The sequence below is a fragment of the Physeter macrocephalus genome, chromosome 5 (assembly GCF_002837175.3).
Source record: "Physeter macrocephalus isolate SW-GA chromosome 5, ASM283717v5, whole genome shotgun sequence".
Taxonomy (NCBI): domain Eukaryota; kingdom Metazoa; phylum Chordata; class Mammalia; order Artiodactyla; family Physeteridae; genus Physeter; species Physeter macrocephalus.
In genome coordinates, this window is record NC_041218.1 from 40,833,522 (window position 1) to 40,850,684 (window position 17,163).

General features: G+C 35.7%; 1 long non-coding RNA gene across 1 annotated transcript in view; it reads right to left on the reverse strand.

Moving 5' to 3' along the window:
• LOC112067107 (uncharacterized) overlaps window positions 1-17,163 on the reverse strand; it is a 285,545-nt gene that overhangs the window by 85,080 nt on the left and 183,302 nt on the right. Inside the window, exon 8 of the long non-coding RNA XR_002893081.3 lies at window positions 8,979-9,027. This is a non-coding gene — a long non-coding RNA (uncharacterized lncRNA). The remainder of the gene's footprint in view (window positions 1-8,978; window positions 9,028-17,163) is intronic.

Genomic DNA, 17,163 nt, shown 5'->3' on the forward strand with positions numbered 1-17,163 from the left:
ACAATTTTTAGAGGGTTAGTTTTTCTAATTATGCAGCTGAAATAAAAATTGGTAATTAACAAACATTGGGAAAAGATTAAAAGAGGGGATAGTATATCTCCTCTGTCATAGTGAGAAGATATTAGACTTTATCAAAATTATTGAGTGAATAAAATAGCTGTATGAGAATAGCATTTAGTACTTCGAGGCTAACTGCCATAAGTGGAAACCAAAAGGGTTAAATAAATTACTTATGTGATATACAACTGAGGGTTGGGAAAAAAAGAGAAGGGAGAATTTCACTTTAATTTCATGTTATTTATTGTTTAAATTTATTTCAAATACATGTAATATTTTATGATATAATTTTTAATTGAAAAATGTCTCTGTATTATATGATCTCAACTCCTGATATAAATCTTTCTTTAGTTCAAGCAGTGTCCTTAGTCTCACAGATAGATAGTTATAACCTAGAATCATTTCTGTGGACTTACTTTTCCTGCTGTTTGTAAGACTGTAGTTGATTTTATTAGCCAGTATGATATTCATTCTACTGAGGCCTTTGAGATATATTCCTATTTGAGTGCCCTGTCATAAAAATATCTTTGTAGATAAATTGTGTCTTTTCTTTGTCAGAAAATAAAAACTGTGAGGCCTTTAGGTCTCAGGAAACTTAAAGGTTAAAGCCATTGCTCATCAATTACCTAAGTGAACTAGGTAGTTATCAGTTCACCTAGGTGTCTTAACTTCTAGGTCATCTTTATTCTGCTTTTATTCCTTTTACTCCTATTGACAAATTAGGCATTTTGAAAGCTTCCTTAAACACTTGAATCTGTAGGAATTTTACTGATGCTAAATACATGAAAAGTTATTAGTCTTACTATCATAACAGTTTATTCCATTCACAGTTGTGCCCACATTTTTCTCTAATACATTTTAAATTCTTTATCATACCAATTAGATATAATGTATTATATCCCCACATCTCTATCAGAGTGCTGTGTATGTAGCAGGTGCCCAAAAAACATTTCTATCTTAGACTGACTTAATCCTGGTTATCACAGTTTTTCAATTTATGGTCAGCAGTAAAAATGTTTCCCAAGTTACATGTAAACAAAAGGAAAGTGTTTTACCTCTTAGCTACTTTTACATGTGCTAATAAAATTCTCCTAAAAGAAGTAAAGCAAATATAAGACTAACTTGTGATTCATAAACATATAATATTGCAGTTACCTTTCACTATATCACTTTAAATGCAATTTTAATTTCTAGAAGTGAGTATATAATATGGACAATAAAAAATCCTTCTCATGTATCATGAATGATATACAATAGTGAGATGTCTTTTTTCTACAAACTCCTGCATTTAACAAGTATCTGAAGCTAAATAGAGATGGGAGGGAAAAAACACAAAACTATAACATCCTTTCGAGGAAAATCAATTCCTACATCTTTAATTTAGAGCCCAATATGCTAAAACACTCAGTAGCCTCACAAATGGAAGTTTGCATTCAAGGGTCATTGAGCAGAAATGTTTTCCTGTTGCACCACAGTCATAAAAGTACTTTGAAAAATGACATTGTACCATTAATTCACAGTGAAGCATCAGTGTTTCACTACCACTCAGATGCTTCATTTTTCTCAGAGGCAGGCACACCAATGTCCCTTAACATGCTGAAAAGGTGACACTACCAACAGAGCAGGGTGTTTTTGTTTACAGAGGTACAAGGGAACTCTGGTCCATAGTATCACATGGAGGCCACAGACTGGCATACCTGTCCTCAAATTTTTCTCCCACCAGCTTGAAACAGAAATTTCCCACTATAAAGTTAGTTCTGGAAAACAAATTTATGGTTTCCAAAGGGGAAAGTGGGAGGGGGGGATAAATTAGGAGTTTGGGATTAGCAGATACAAACTACTATATATAAAATAGATAAATAAAAAGGTCCTACTGTATAGCATAGGGTACTATATTCACTATCTTGTAATAAACTATAATGGAAAAGAATCTGAAAAAGATATATATACTTATAACTGAGTCACTTCGCTGTACACAAGAAACTAACACAACATTGTAAATCAACTATACTTCAATGAAAAGTAAATAAAACGTATTATTAAAAAAATAAAGTTAGTTCTTTAGGTCATGGCATCATCTGCGAAAGGCTGAGATTAACATAATAGTAGCTTGCCTGAGATACCATATTCAAATATTGGCAGCCATTGACATAAATACATGTATTTGAAAAGATATCTAGCAACCAGTGGACATTAAATAGGAAAGAGGATAGGGGTATTTTCCTGGAGTGAAGGAGTCAGGATAAGTCTGAGAGCAGAGAGGGAAGACCCAGGGATGGGGCAGAATGGAGGACTAGGAACCACTTTGAAGACACAATAGTGAGACGCAGTAGTGTCTCCCAGTGGAGACACTGAAGAGAGAGATCAGAGGCATGAGGGAGCGCGGCACCTAGACATGCCAGATTTTCCTGTGGCCTCTCATACATGTTGAAACAGAAAATGGTAAAGGAAAGGTAAAATTGATCACAGAACACAGCAGAATTCGATTAGAATTTGTAGATTATTATAAGGCAGGAAGATAAATCAAAATCGTGGGTAAACAACAACCATTTACTTTTTTTTTAATAAATACTTTTAATATCTTTCTTTTTTTCTGTGTCACATTTACTTTTCCTTGAGGAAACGCTTCTTGACCAGAGTAAGACAACCTCCTAAGAGAAAACGGTAATACAGAATGATCAATTCTGGGTGAACTCCTTAAGAAAATTAAACCTGAAACCGGTTCTAGAAAAAGAACACTTAATTATTAGTAAAACACCAGCAATGATTCTTAACTCTCACTGCATATCAGAGTCCCCTGGGAAGTTTTAAATACTATTTATGAATCCCAAGACTCAGTCCCTACCAGAGATTCTGATTTAACTAGTTAAAGCTCCCTTAGCGATTTTAATGTGCTGCTAGAGTTGCAAACACCAGTTGAAACTATGATGCAAGCTTTAGGGTCTTAAGAAGGTTCAGAAGCTGTTGCTTCAGGTCTTTGTTTGCATATAATTCTTGTTTCTTCTCATTTCTTTTCACCACTAAACTGTTGAAGTCACCATTCACAATACAGATCTGACCATTCACAGTGTTGCTCTAGAATAGCCCTCCTGTTGCGTGGCAGATCCAGATTAACCCAATTTGTCAAGGACAAATAATTGAACCCTAAATGGTACACTTGTGGTTGGAATTCTCATGATTTTATTAAGTGTGTTGACCACAAAGCATAGTCTGGTATGAAAAAGTCAGCTTTTCAAACCAGTGAATGTTTGGTTGTAGGTGGGGGATGGAACAGATGATAGGGTAGTGTAAGAGAGTTTTATTACAAAAGGGCATGAGAAAACATTAGTAGGCAGTGGATATGTTCACTATCTTGATGGTGGTGATGGTTTCATGGGTATATAGATATGTCAGAACTTATCAAATTGTACACTTTAAATATATGCCTTTTATTGAATGTCAATTACAACTCAGTAAAGTTTAATATATAAAAGCTTATACTTTCTATATATCTTTAAAGTCTGTTATGACTTACATAAAAGGTTTTCAAAAAACATTAAATTATTTTATATTTTCAAATTAGTTACTCTAAGTGCCTTTAAATATCCAGAAATTTGAAATCAAAAGTGATAAGAGAGATCCCAAGCCCAAAACATCTCTCCTACTAACCTATGATGATACCTGAAACTCCATTCAGTAGTTGAAGCCAAAGCCATAAATGTTAGATGGGAATTGTGATGTCCTTATATTAGTTGTTGTATAAGCACCACAAATTCATACCCATCTCCCACAGAGAGAAAGACTCACACAAAAAAAGCAAATCTGGGATAGAAGGAAAGTGAGAAAATCAGGAGCATGGAGGCCACCCCGTTTATACCAGGAAGCTCTGGGCATCTGAGTGGTTGGCATGATGAAGGTGCTGTGATGGCAGAGGTATGCAAACAAAAGTTGTAGTCACCAGAGAACTATAAATGCCATAAATAGCATCATCTGCAAACTAACCCCTGCTGGTTTTGCTGGCAATGCTAAAACATTTGTTCTTTAGGAATACTTATAAGAATAATCCTTAAATAATCAATACTCTTGTGATTGTTCAGGAAGGCTCTTTACTTATTGATGTTCTTCAAATGCATTATTCTCCTTAAAATATAGAAAGCAGAAAATAAGATTGTTGTTTTGGTAAGGATTGACTAGGTTCTATTAAATTTCATATGCACATAATCAAGGAGGCAGATGCTAGGATATGTAGTCTCAAAATCCCCACATAAATATCAGAGTAAGAACCCCACATAACAAAGAATTTCTAACTTAGTAAAACCCCACTGGTGAATCTATGGTGAAACAGTATGAACAGAAGGCAAGTTTAAAATGAAGAAAACACTATGAAGCTGGTAGTTTTCAGTTAATACCATAAAATAAAGAGTTTCTGTTATTACAGCTCTTTAATTTTTTTTGAATCCATAAGTGTTTTTTAAAACATCTTTGAAGACTACCAAATTCCAGATCATATTATGAAAGTAGTAATGTTTTATTAGAAATGACAGGGTCTAAATTTATATCATTTTTCATTGATAAGCAAAAATCACCTTTCGTGTTAGCCTAGTAAATCATTTATATTACAAAGTAGTTTATGGTCCATCCAGAGATATTTAGTAGGATATCAAAGAATATTTATTTATAATCATGCACTAGAGTAAAAGGAAACACTTGAACTTGGAATAAAAACTGCTGTCACTCTAGTAGTTTCCTAATGGCTTTCTCAGAGTAAAGGCTTTAATGGAGATTTTTATTATTGCTCTTAATTAGACTAAGCACCTCCAGGGAGCTGATCTCTTGTGACTCAGATTCATTTACCAAGAACCATGAGAGAATTCAGGAAAAACAAACAAACAACAAACAGCAGTGGGAATATATACTCTGCAAAGACACTCTTGTTTTCAAAATGCTAAGCTTATCCAGTCGAGAGAATTTGTTTACAATATTTTTTGTGTGTCTTTTTAATTAGGCATTTCCAAGGCCAGCCAGGGGGACAAACCACTTGTTTACCTTTCTAGAGAGCGCCTCCCATTACCCAGTATTCTCTCACCTTTCTCCCTTACCTCATTAGAATATACCTGTCCTGTATTTCACGCCTCTGGATCTGTGTTCTGTTAGATAATGTGACCATCTGTTTTATCTCTATTTTGACCAAAGACCTGGCTGACAATGTATGAGGCCTATTGGAGAATATTTTTTGCATTTCAACAAGGATCATAAATTCCTCAGCCAAAAGCAGTAAAGAAGGATGGAAATTTCGCACATAATGAAAGGTCCTAGAAGTCTCTCAAGATTTCTTTGAACAAGATGGTTTTCCATTGTCCTCAAACAGGACCACAGTGGTACCCCAAGGCACCCTTAGACTCAAAGGAGTTACAGATAATATGTGATCAATAAGCATTCATTTAACTAAATTAAACATTGTTTAACTAAATGAAAGAGAGACGAAAAAAAGAGCCAGAGAACTGATCCCATTGAAAATGTATATGAGACTGGAGAACAAAGTCTAAGAGTCATGATAAGAGAAGTAGAAAGGGAGCCAAGATAGAACTGACTTGTAGAATCCAGTGGGGAGAGAATTTCAGAGAGAATTAGGATTATTAGTAGTGTCAAATCCTACAGTTTTAGAGAAAAAGGAAACAAGTACTAAGAAATGATATTGATTGGTTATTAGGAGCTCATTATAATCTCCAAAAGAGCATTTGTTTACATATTTGTTTGTTTCCTTATGGGAAAAAATCATGAATTTAAACTTAAGGATGTGAGAGAAGGAAGAAGCAAACCTCAAATCCATAAAGCAAAAGTTGAGATCAATCTCATGGTTTGGAATGATAGCAGGAGATTGAACAAAATTTTAAATCTTTAGGAGATATCAATAAACACAAAGGAAGCATATTTCCTTTGAAGAAGAGCTATAAAGTGTAACATAAATACAAACAAAAATATTAAAACCTAAAGAAATGAAATGTAAAAGTAAAGAAATGAAGTGTGAAGGTGAAAATGCAATGAATCTATGTACCAGATTTGTACAAGTTGAAATTTTATTTATTCTCCTTAATACTTTTAACTTTAAAACTTAAATTCAGTGGCTTGAGGCCATGGGTTTCAGAGATAAGATCAACAGAGATAAATGTAGTCTAAGTCCTTCCTTTGGTGAATGGGCAGGGGGCATGGAACCACTATTTTTCTCCATGGACTTTATATATTGAAATAACACCAGTAAGTCTAGCCATTTCAGCTGGAACTGTGTGTGTGTGTGTGTGTGTGTGTGTGTGTGTGTGTGTGTGTTTGTGTGGTCTTATGATGCCATACTTTCAGCAGAAGACTGAGAGGGAAATACAAATTTTAAGCCAAATGTATTAATCAAACATTGAGAAGTTGGCCGGCAAGAAGAAAAGAGGGTTTACAGTATGGTTTGGGATTGGAACATTTAGGAAAAGCTCTGTACTGATAATAATTGCTGAAAGGGGGAAGGAAAAGAAGAAAGATGTAAATTCTTGGCTCTGAGCTCACTCAGGACAAGGAGAAAGAGAAAAATGCTAAAGAATAAGGAATTCCTTCAAAGGAATAAGGAAATTAAATCATCCCTGCTGCTCAAACACAATAAAAGCCATCTGCCACCAAAACATGAGTGAGGACACAGTGCACTGTGAAGTCTTCAGACAGTAGAAAGACAGAAGCATTCTATCTCGGCACATGGACTATTTAGTACAGGCATGGCATGCCTGCTGCCTGACCCTACTTACCAAAAATGTCGTTAAGTCAGGAGGAATTTAGAAACCTATGAAGATCTGTAAACTAGGAATTGAATGAGTATGGCACAGAAATATTTGTTTCTAAGGCATGCCCAGGAAAAATGAATTTATCTATTATACACACTCACACTTAGAATGTTGTGATATGTTCTTGTGGGCTTCACCAGAGACAATCTGATCTCCTTTCTACACTCTCCCTGATTTGGATCCCAGCCAAGAAGTGTCATCTTTTGGGTGATGACTCCCATGTCCCTTCCTTACTTCTGGTCTTTTCACTAGAGCTTCAGCTGCATTACAAGACAAATTTTCTTGCTTATCATCTCATTTGTAACATAATCAGTTTCATACACACCTTTTGCCTTTTTCCCCCTGTCCAAATTTCCTGGGCTTCAGAAGCCTTTGAGTACAAACTTGCATATTTGTGAACATTCAAATTTCACTTCGTATCTGCAAAGATAGGACTTCATTTTGATTGAGAGTTTCTCCAATTCCCCTAAACACTTCTAGGACTCTCCAGAAAGTGTCCCATGTCTCTGAGGCTCTCACAGTGCCACAGGGATGTGCACAGCTGGAAAGAATGATTCTTTTCCCTGCTCTACACCATACCCTTCCTCCAGGAGAAATAGATAACATTTCATGGGGCCCTTCAGTGAAAAAGAAATGTTCCCAAATCAGTCTCTAGCCTCTCTACTTTGATGGCTCAGACTTAATCCTTGAACTGAACCAAGGAACATTTGCCACACCATCTTCTAGTTGCCCCAGTATCATGTGTCACCCAGGCAGAAAACTTTCTCCTCCAAGCAAGTAAAACCCTCAGATACTTGCCTGAAGGAGCTACTAGAGCTAAGTCTCTATGTGACTCTTGTCCAGTTGAGGCACAGCTGGACTTGCCCTCCCAGAAGGCAGTGACACCCAGGCTGTCATTCCTTCAAGCTATAAAACTGGATGCCACTTTTGATGGTCTCTTCTATTCCACGTAGCCAAATCATCCAAATCTCATTCATTCTTCAGTTTCTCTATGTCTGAGATTAATTTGATGGTGTGCAGAGCCCGCTCACACTGACTGACAAAAGCCAACTGTTGCTGTCAGGAGTTTGGTGAGCCAGTTGACCTCGAATTGGCAGCTTGAATTCAGTCATTGTGAAAGTATTTTACGCCACAGAAAGTGGCAAGTTATCAAATCAGGGCTTTTCCCCCTAGAGAGTCAACTGTTAAATATTTACCAGAACACCACTAGATAAATCCACTATTTTCATGCAGAATGGTACAATTCATTAACACTCAGATTTTCAGAGTAATCTCTCAGCTCTTCTTCTTGCCTTTTTTCCATCGCACATCCACTCATCCAAATCAAATCACTGAATATTTTAAGATTTACATTAGTTCCTATTGCCAAGGGACTCAAGTACAAAAGTGAAGTCTTCCAATATGTTGCTGTCAATCTTAAAAAATGGGTTACAAGAGATAATCCATGTAATGCACTTAGCTCAATGCTTTGGGCCATAGAAACCATTCAGTAAATATTGGTTGCTTGTCAGTATTATTTTTATTAGCATTAATTTACTATGCATTAAGCTCATCTTCACTTGCATTAAAAAAAAACCCTCCATATTATTCTTTGATACAGAGAAGTCTGTATCTCTACAAGTTTATTCTCCAGCTGAAATGTCCTCCTATTCTCCTTTCCCTTAACAAATATTTTCAGATGCAGAGCAAACCATACCTTTCTCCAAAAGCATATTCTGAGTACGCATATTCAGACCACAACTATCTCTCCAGTTTCTGAATCCCTTTAGTACTTTTTTTTTTTTTAACCAAACCATTAGCACTTGTAAATACAGTACCACTGATATTGCTCTGGGTCTTTATTTTTTGTATGTATATTGTTTTGCACGATAAAGTATGAGTTTCTTAAGAATAAGAAGCTTAATATCAACTTTTGATATTACACACATACTTTCACGCCTGTGGCCTTCATCTAATCTCACCCACTCTCAATAGAATATTGTTCATGAGCGTGGATGTTGTATACAGTGAGCCCTCTCAATGAAGCTAATATTAATCAAACATAGTCCATAACTGGTGACCCCCCTATGATCCATTCTACTTTTCACCTGGGGGAAAATAGCACTGTAAGGCAGAAACTGTTACCTCCTTCCAAGCTGTGACCCTTCCGGTACGTCCTTATTTTCTTTTATCTCTAAGAACAAATTAAAAATAATTAAAATATGAAGCAGTTTTCATTTATTTTTATTACTTCATAATTCTAGCCATTTACAACTCATTTAAATGTTGCCCATAAATTTCAAAATTATGTGGCAATAAAAATAATTAAAAAACAGAAGAAAAAACAATGCCAAGGGCAAATCCTTTCCAAACTTAATATGAACACTGTCAGCAGAAAGGAGGCCCAAACTCAGAAGGGATGAGATGCATCTTACATTAGAATTTCAATGTCATTAATATGCAGACAGAGTCCATCCCCAATAAAGACAGTGAAGGAATTTGCTTTCCATGGCTAAAAACCTCCATGTGACCAAACAGGCCCTGATCCATCTTAGGAGGAAAGCTAAGCACACTGATTAGCTACATGTATATTCTGACTACATTTGTTCCCCTGGAGTCTTTTCAGGATTGAATATTGACTCCATCAATATGTTCTCTACTCAAACCCAGATGAGAAGAGGTTTATGGAAATTTCAAGGTCCAAGATGAAGGTGATGGCACAACCCATTCAATTCTAAAATTAAAAGATTCAATTTAGTCCTTTGTTAGCTTAGATGAGAGAAAAAATTATTTTTTTCCAAAAGATATGTCATATCCACTGTATTTGTATGTAAGATTGAGCAGGGATGTGAGCATATTTTTAATGTGTGTGCATGCATTTATTTCATTGATGGACAATTTGATGTGCCATTAATGTAGTCTTTGAGCTATAAGCAACTAGACATAAAGATTGAATAAGTTAGCATGAGCTGTGTGAAAACCACAATGACTTCATCAGCTTCAAATCATTCTCTTTGGACCAGAATTACTTTTAGGGGTTAAAGTATTATTTTCAAAAAGCATTTGCTAATATTCATAGCTAAACCAAAATGAGGGTGAGCATTGAGAAAGCCACACTCTCCTAATACATTAATCAAACAATAATTGCAACAATGGTTTTTACCACATCAAGGAAATCATAATGTATTTTTGCAGTCTTGACATTCTCATGATTCTAATAATGCCTACAATTTTAGCTAATAACTATGCATGTATCTGTAGAAATAATATACACATATATATGTATATGTGTATATATATATATATATTTTTTTTTTTATTTATTTTTTTTTTGGGCCGCACTGCACGGCATGCAGGATCTTAGTTCCCCGACTGTGTCCCCTGCACTGGAGGCATGGCGCCTTAACCACTGGACCACCAGGGAAGTCCTAGAAATAATATTTTTATAGGAAATTTTCCATAACCATTATTAACGAAGAGAAGCCTTTTTCTGAGTAACGAAGTAGTTATTAATCACCAGCATGTGCCATTGACTTCAATGATGTTGATAACCCTAACACCATCTGAAGCAAGGCCCATGCAGAGGTGTAATCAGCAGTTAATTGAGCAGCTAAACTTAACAAAAATGGCTAGTTTCAAAAAAGTTAGTGGAAAGTGAAAGATGTCAGTTGACTTGCATTTATGTCTGGTGATGTAGCAGGAGAACATTAATAAGCACAATTTTTTAGTTAATTAAATTGAATTCTATTACCTGAATTCCTAAGATGAAGATTCTTCCTTCTAAGAAAGAAGTCAAAAGTATTCTTTCAGGCAATCTACACTGCAAAGTCTGCAGTTCCCTGCTTTCAGTCACAAAATTTGTGGACAGGGCAATTGAATTTTCATGGATTGGATTAGTGCTGATTCTAAAGAAGGGAGAGTTTACTACCAACATTGCAATCAATGAGAATGAAATGAAATATTTAAATTAAATTTCAGGTTCAGCACAGCTTCACTGCAAGATGGCCCTGGCAGCTGTCTCTGAATTTCTCAATACAGTACATCAACCCCTACATAAATTGCACATTTATGCAAACAAAGCTGTAAAAACACAAGAAGATGGAGTACAAATTTCTTCTTTGCCAATCTGAAGCACTGAGTCAAACCACCATAAGAAGAGAAGTATAGTATTTACTTCAAGACTTCAACTTTTGGAAAAGATTGCCTATTTTTTTTTTAAAAAAAGGAAAGAAGAAATGAAGAAAAAGAAAAAAGAAACAATCACAGTGTAGCCTTTTCTTAAAAGTAGCTCAGTTTTCCATGTACCTCATTCAAATGTAGAAAGAAACCAAAGGCAGAGCCTGTTATCAGAGAAAAAGCTAAAACTGCATTTTTACATCCTTAGATTCAATCTATATCTTTTTCTTCTCTTCTGCTCTTTTTATTCATGGACTCTTTACAGCTTCACTCGAAATATGTCACCCAATCACCAACTCTACAAACAGAACTTTTCAAAGCCTTACAACTACACTGAGGAAGCAATTCTAAAAATTCAGTACAATGATGAGGAGATATATTCTGTACGTAAAGCTCTATTAGCTTCTGATGGTGCTGGAGGGTGAGGTAGAATTAGGGTTTTACTTCATCTACTGATAGCCAGAGTTTGCAGGAAAAAACTTTTATTGCCAAAAAGAATGGAAGACAAAACAATTTAAGTTTGGGTACAGATAAAAGTTATACAAGAGCCAATTTTCAAAAGCCAGCAAAAGGTGAGGATCTTTTGAATTTGTCTACACCACCACACAAAGTTTGGGTCCACAATACTGCTACTATCATTCCCATTACCCCTACTTTTCAGTATCTGTACCACTGTTTCCCACTAAACCCAGACAATCAGGAGTTCATTCAATGAGCATTTATTAACTGCCCCTCTTGTGTTGGTATCATGTTCCATGCTCTAGAGGGGAGACAGGGTTGAACACAAATATACATAAACCCAAAAAGTATGAGATATTTGTCTTATGCACAGGGCACCTTGAAAATCCCCTCTGTTATCCATCTTAGACTAGTCAAGTAGGGTGACTGATGCTAATACTATCTATAAGATAATTTTATATCTTTACCAAAAAGCCAGTAATTTCTTGGCTTGGGGAAAAAAATTGGTAATTTTTTCAATATCATTTGTCCATTTGTATAGTTTTTGTAACTTGTTCAACTATAGAAGTGAGTGTGTTTGCTTTTTTATTTTTTAATGCCATAATTTCCAATAACTTCTACCACTGGTGTGGCTCAATTTTAATAATTTTAGCTAATATTAATACAAATAATATTGAGTGCTGACATTCAACCATTGTTATTTTTTTCCAACTATTAATTTTTAAAATCACCTCTATTGATTCCATTTGAATTCCACTAGTTACATTCAACTAATCTGAATACTATCATCTAAGAATTATTTTATTTACATCCAAGTCTATGACTTTGCATCTATATATGCACCTACATAATTTTTAAATAATACATATTCTTCAGAAGTAATTTACAAATAAATATAATTTATGCAAATAAGACATTTACTTATCTTTCCTATATCATAAACATTTTTCTATGACAATACATACTGGTATAAACCATCCTAATGACTGAAAAATACTTTATTGTAAGAACTGCCATAATGAATTAGATAATGCATTTGACTAATTTAACTAATTTGTGGCTAAATACACAAGTTCATTCAAGAACAAATATTCAGTTCTTTTTTATTTTTGGTTCTTTTTTTTTGAATTTTATTTTTTTTTTTATACAACAGGTTCTTATTAGTTATCTATTTTATACATATTAGTGTATATATGTCAATCCCAATCTCCCAGTTCATCCCACCACCACCACCCCTCTCTCCCGCTTTCTCCCCTTGGTGTCCATACATTAGTTCTCTATATCTGTGTCTCTATTTCTGCCTTGCAAACCGGTTCATCTGCACCATTTTTCTAGGTTCTATATAGATGTGAAAATATACGTTATTTGTTTTTCTCTTTCTGACTTATTTCACTCTGTATGACAGTCTCTAGGTCCATCCACATCTCTACAAATGACCCAATTTCATTCCTTTTTATGGCTGATTAATATTCCACTGTGTATATGTACCACATCTTCTTTAGACATTCGTCTGTCGATAGGCATTTAGGTTGCTTCCAGGACGTGGCTATTGTAAATAGTGCTGCCATGAACATTGGGGTGCATTAATTATGGTTTTCTCTGGGTATATGCCCAGTAGTGGGATTGCTGGGTCATATGGTAATTCTATTTGTAGTTTTTTAAGACATCTCCATACTGTTCTCCTTAGTAGCTGTATCAATTAACATTCCCACCAACAATGGAAGAGGGCTCCCTTTTCTCCACACCCTCTCCAGCCTTTGTAGTTTGTAGATTTTTTGATGATGACCATTCTACTAGTGTGAGGTGATACCTCACTGTAGTTTTGATTTGCATTTCTCTAATAATTAGTGATGTTGAGCAGCTTGGGAGTGTTCTAATTTCACTCTTTCACATGTAGCTGTCCAGTTTACCCAGAACCACTTATTTAAGAGACTGTCTTTTCTCTATTGTATATCCTTGCCTCCTCTGTCATAGATTAGTTGACCATAGGTGTGTGGGTTTATCTCTGGGCTTTCTATCCTGTTCCACTGATCTATATTTGTTTTTGTGCCAGTACCATATTGTCTTGATTACTGTAGCTTTTAGTATAGTCTGAATTCATGGAGTCTGATTCCTCCAGCTCCATTTTGTTACCTCAAGATTGCATCTCGCTGTGATTTATGTCAAAGAGTGTTCTTCCTATGTTTTCTTCTAAGAGTTTTATAGTGTCTGGTCTTACCTTTAAGTCTTTAATCCATTTTTGAGTTTATTTTTGTGTATGGTGTTAGGGAGTGTTCTAATTTCACTCTTTCACATGTAGCTGTCCAGTTTACCCAGAACCACTTATTTAAGAGACTGTCTTTTCTCTATTGTATATCCTTGCCTCCTCTGTCATAGATTAGTTGACCATAGGTGTGTGGGTTTATCTCTGGGCTTTCTATCCTGTTCCACTGATCTATATTTGTTTTTGTGCCAGTACCATATTGTCTTGATTACTGTAGCTTTTAGTATAGTCTGAATTCATGGAGTCTGATTCCTCCAGCTCCATTTTGTTACCTCAAGATTGCATTGGCTCTTCAGGGTCTTTTATGTCCCCATATAAATTTTAAGATTTTTTTCTTCTACTTCTATAAAAAATGGCATTGGTAATTTGATAGGGATTGCACTGAATCTGTAGATTGCTTTGGGTAGTATAGTCATTTTCACAATGTTGATTCTTCCAATCCAAGAACATGGTATATCTCTCCATCTATTTGTATCATCTTTAATTTCTTTCATCAGTGTCTTATAGTTGTCTGCAAACAGGTCTTTTGCCTCCTTAGGTAGGTTTATTCTTCAGTATTTTATTCTTTTTGCTGCAGTGGTAAATGGGAGTGTTTGCTTAATTTCTCTTTCAGATTTTTCATCATTAGTGTATAGGAATGCAAGAGATTTCTGTGCATTAATTTGGTATCCTGCAACTTTACCAAATTCATTGATTACCTCTAGTAGTTTTCTGGTGGCATCTTTAGGATTATCTAGGTATAGTATCATGTCATCTGCAGGCAGTGACAGTTTTACTTCTCTTTTCCAGCGTGTATTCCTTTTATTTCTTTTTCTTCTCTGACTGCCGAGGCTAGGACTTCCGAAACTATGTTGAATGATAGTGGCGAGAGTGGATATCCTTGTCTTGTTCCTGATCTTACAGGAAATGCTTTCAGTTTTTCACCATTGAGAATGATGTTTGCTGTGGATTTGTTGTATATGACCTTTATTATGTTGAGGTAGGTTCCCTCTATGCCCACTTTCTGGAGAGTTTTTATTGTAAATTGGTGCTGAATTTTGTCAAAAGCTTTTTCTGCATCTATTGAGAAGATCATATGGTTTTTATTCTTCAATTTGTTAATAAGGTGTATCACATTGATTGATTTGCGTATATTATTGAAGAATCCTTTCATCCCTGGGATAAATCTCACCTGATCATGGTGTATGATCCTTTTAATGTGCTATTGGATTCTGTTCGTTAGTATTTTGTTGAGGATTTTTGCATCTATATTCATCAGTGATATTGGTCTGTAGTTTTCTTTTTTTGTAGCATCTTTGTCTGGTTTTGGTATCAGGGTGATGGTGGCTTTGTAGAATAAGTTTGGGAGTGTTCCTTCCTCTGCAATTTTTTGGAAGAGCTTGAGAAAGATAAGTCTTAGCTCTTCTCTAAATGTTTGATAGAATTCACCTGTGAAGCCATCTGGTCCTAGACCTTCTTAGAACTGCTTTTGCTGCATCCCATAGATTTTGGATTGTTGTGTTTTCATTGTCATTTTTCTCTAGGTATTTTTTTATTTCCTCTTTGATTTCTTCAGTGGTCTCTTCATTATTTAGCAACGTATTGTTTAGCCTCCAAGTGTTTGTATTTTTTATTCTTTGTTTCTATTTCATTTATTTTTGCTCTGATCTTTATGATTTCTTTCCCTCTCTTAACCTTGGGTTTTGTTTGTTCTTCTTTCTCTAGTTCCTTTAAGTGTAAGGTTGGATTGTTTATTTGAGAGTGCATATATATTTATAATTGTTATATCTTCTTCTTGGATTGATCCCTTGATCATTATGTAGTGTACTTCCTTGTCTCTTGTACCATTCTTTATTTTAAAGTCTATTTTATCTGATATGAGTATTACTACTCAGCTTTCTTTTGATTTCCATTTGCATGGAATATCTTTTTCCACCCCCTCACTATCAGTCTGTTCGTGTCCCTAGGTCTGAAGTGGATCTCTTGTAGACAGTGTATGGATGGGTGTTGTTTTTGTATACATTCAGTAAGCCTGTGTCTTTTGGTTGGAGTATTTAATCCATTCACATTTAAGGTGATTATCGATATGTATGTTTCTATTACCATTTTCTTAATTGTTTTGGGTTAGTTTTTGTAGGTCCTTTCCTCCTCTTGTGTTTCCCACTTAGAGAAGTTCTTTTAGCACTTGTTATAGATCTGGTTTGGTGGTGCTGAATTCTCTTACCTTTTGCTTGTCTGTAAAGCTTTTGATTTCTCCGTTGAATCCAAATAAGATCCTTGCAAGGTAGAGTAATCTTGGTTGTAGGTTCTTCCCTTTCATCACTTTAAATATATTGTGCCAGTCCATTCTGGCTTGCAGAGTTTCTGCTGAGAAACTGGCTGCTAACTTTATGAGAGTTCCCTTGTATGTTATTTGTCATTCTTCCCTTGTTGTTTTTAATAATTTTTCTTTGTCTTTAATTTTTGTTAGTTTGATTACTATACGTCTCTGCATGTTTCTCCCTGGGTTTATCTTGCTTGGGACTCGGTGTAATTCCTGGACTTGGGTGGTCTTTCCTTTTCCATGTTAGGGAAGTTTTCAACTATAATCTCTTCAAATATTTTCTCAGGTCCTTTCTCTCTCTCTTCTCCTTCTGGGACCCCTAAAATGCGAATGTTGGTGTGTTTAATGTTGTCCCAGAGGTCTCTTAGGCAGTCCTCATTTCTTTTCATTCTTTTTTCTTTATTCTGTTGTGCGGCAGAGAATTCCACCATTCTGTCTTCCAGGTTACTTACCCATTCTTCTGCCTCAGTTATTCTGCTATTGATTCCTTTTAGTATATTTTTCATTTCAGTTATTGTATTGTTCATCTCTGTTGGTTTGTTCTGTAATTCCTCTAAGTGTTTGTTCTTTAATTCTTCTACGTCTTTGTTAAACATTTCTTGTATCTTCTCAATCTTTGCCTCCATTCTTTTTCCAAGGTCTTGGATCATCTTCACTATCATTATTCTGAATTCTTTTTCTGGAAGGTTGCCTACTTCACTTCATTTAATTGTTTTTCTGGGGTTTTATCTTGTTCCTTCATCTGGTACATAGCCCTCTGCCTTTTCATTTTGTCTATCTTTCTGAGAGTGTGATTTTCGTTCCACAGGCTGCAGGATTTTAGTTCTTGCTTCTGCCTTCTGCCCTCTGGTGGATGAGGCTATCTAAGAGGCTTGTGCAAGCTTCCTGATGGGAGGGACTGGTGGAGGGTAGGGCTGGGTGTTGCTCTGGTGGGCAGAGATCTGTAAAACTTTAATCCATTTGTCTGCTGATGGGTGGGGCTGAGTTCCCTCCCTGTTGGTTGTTTGGCCTGAGGCAATCTAGCACTGGAGACTCCAGGCCCTTTGGTGGGGCCAGTGGTGGACTCCAGGAGGGCGCACACAAATAAGTACTTCCCTAGGGCTTCCCTGGTGGTGCAGTGGTTGCGCGTC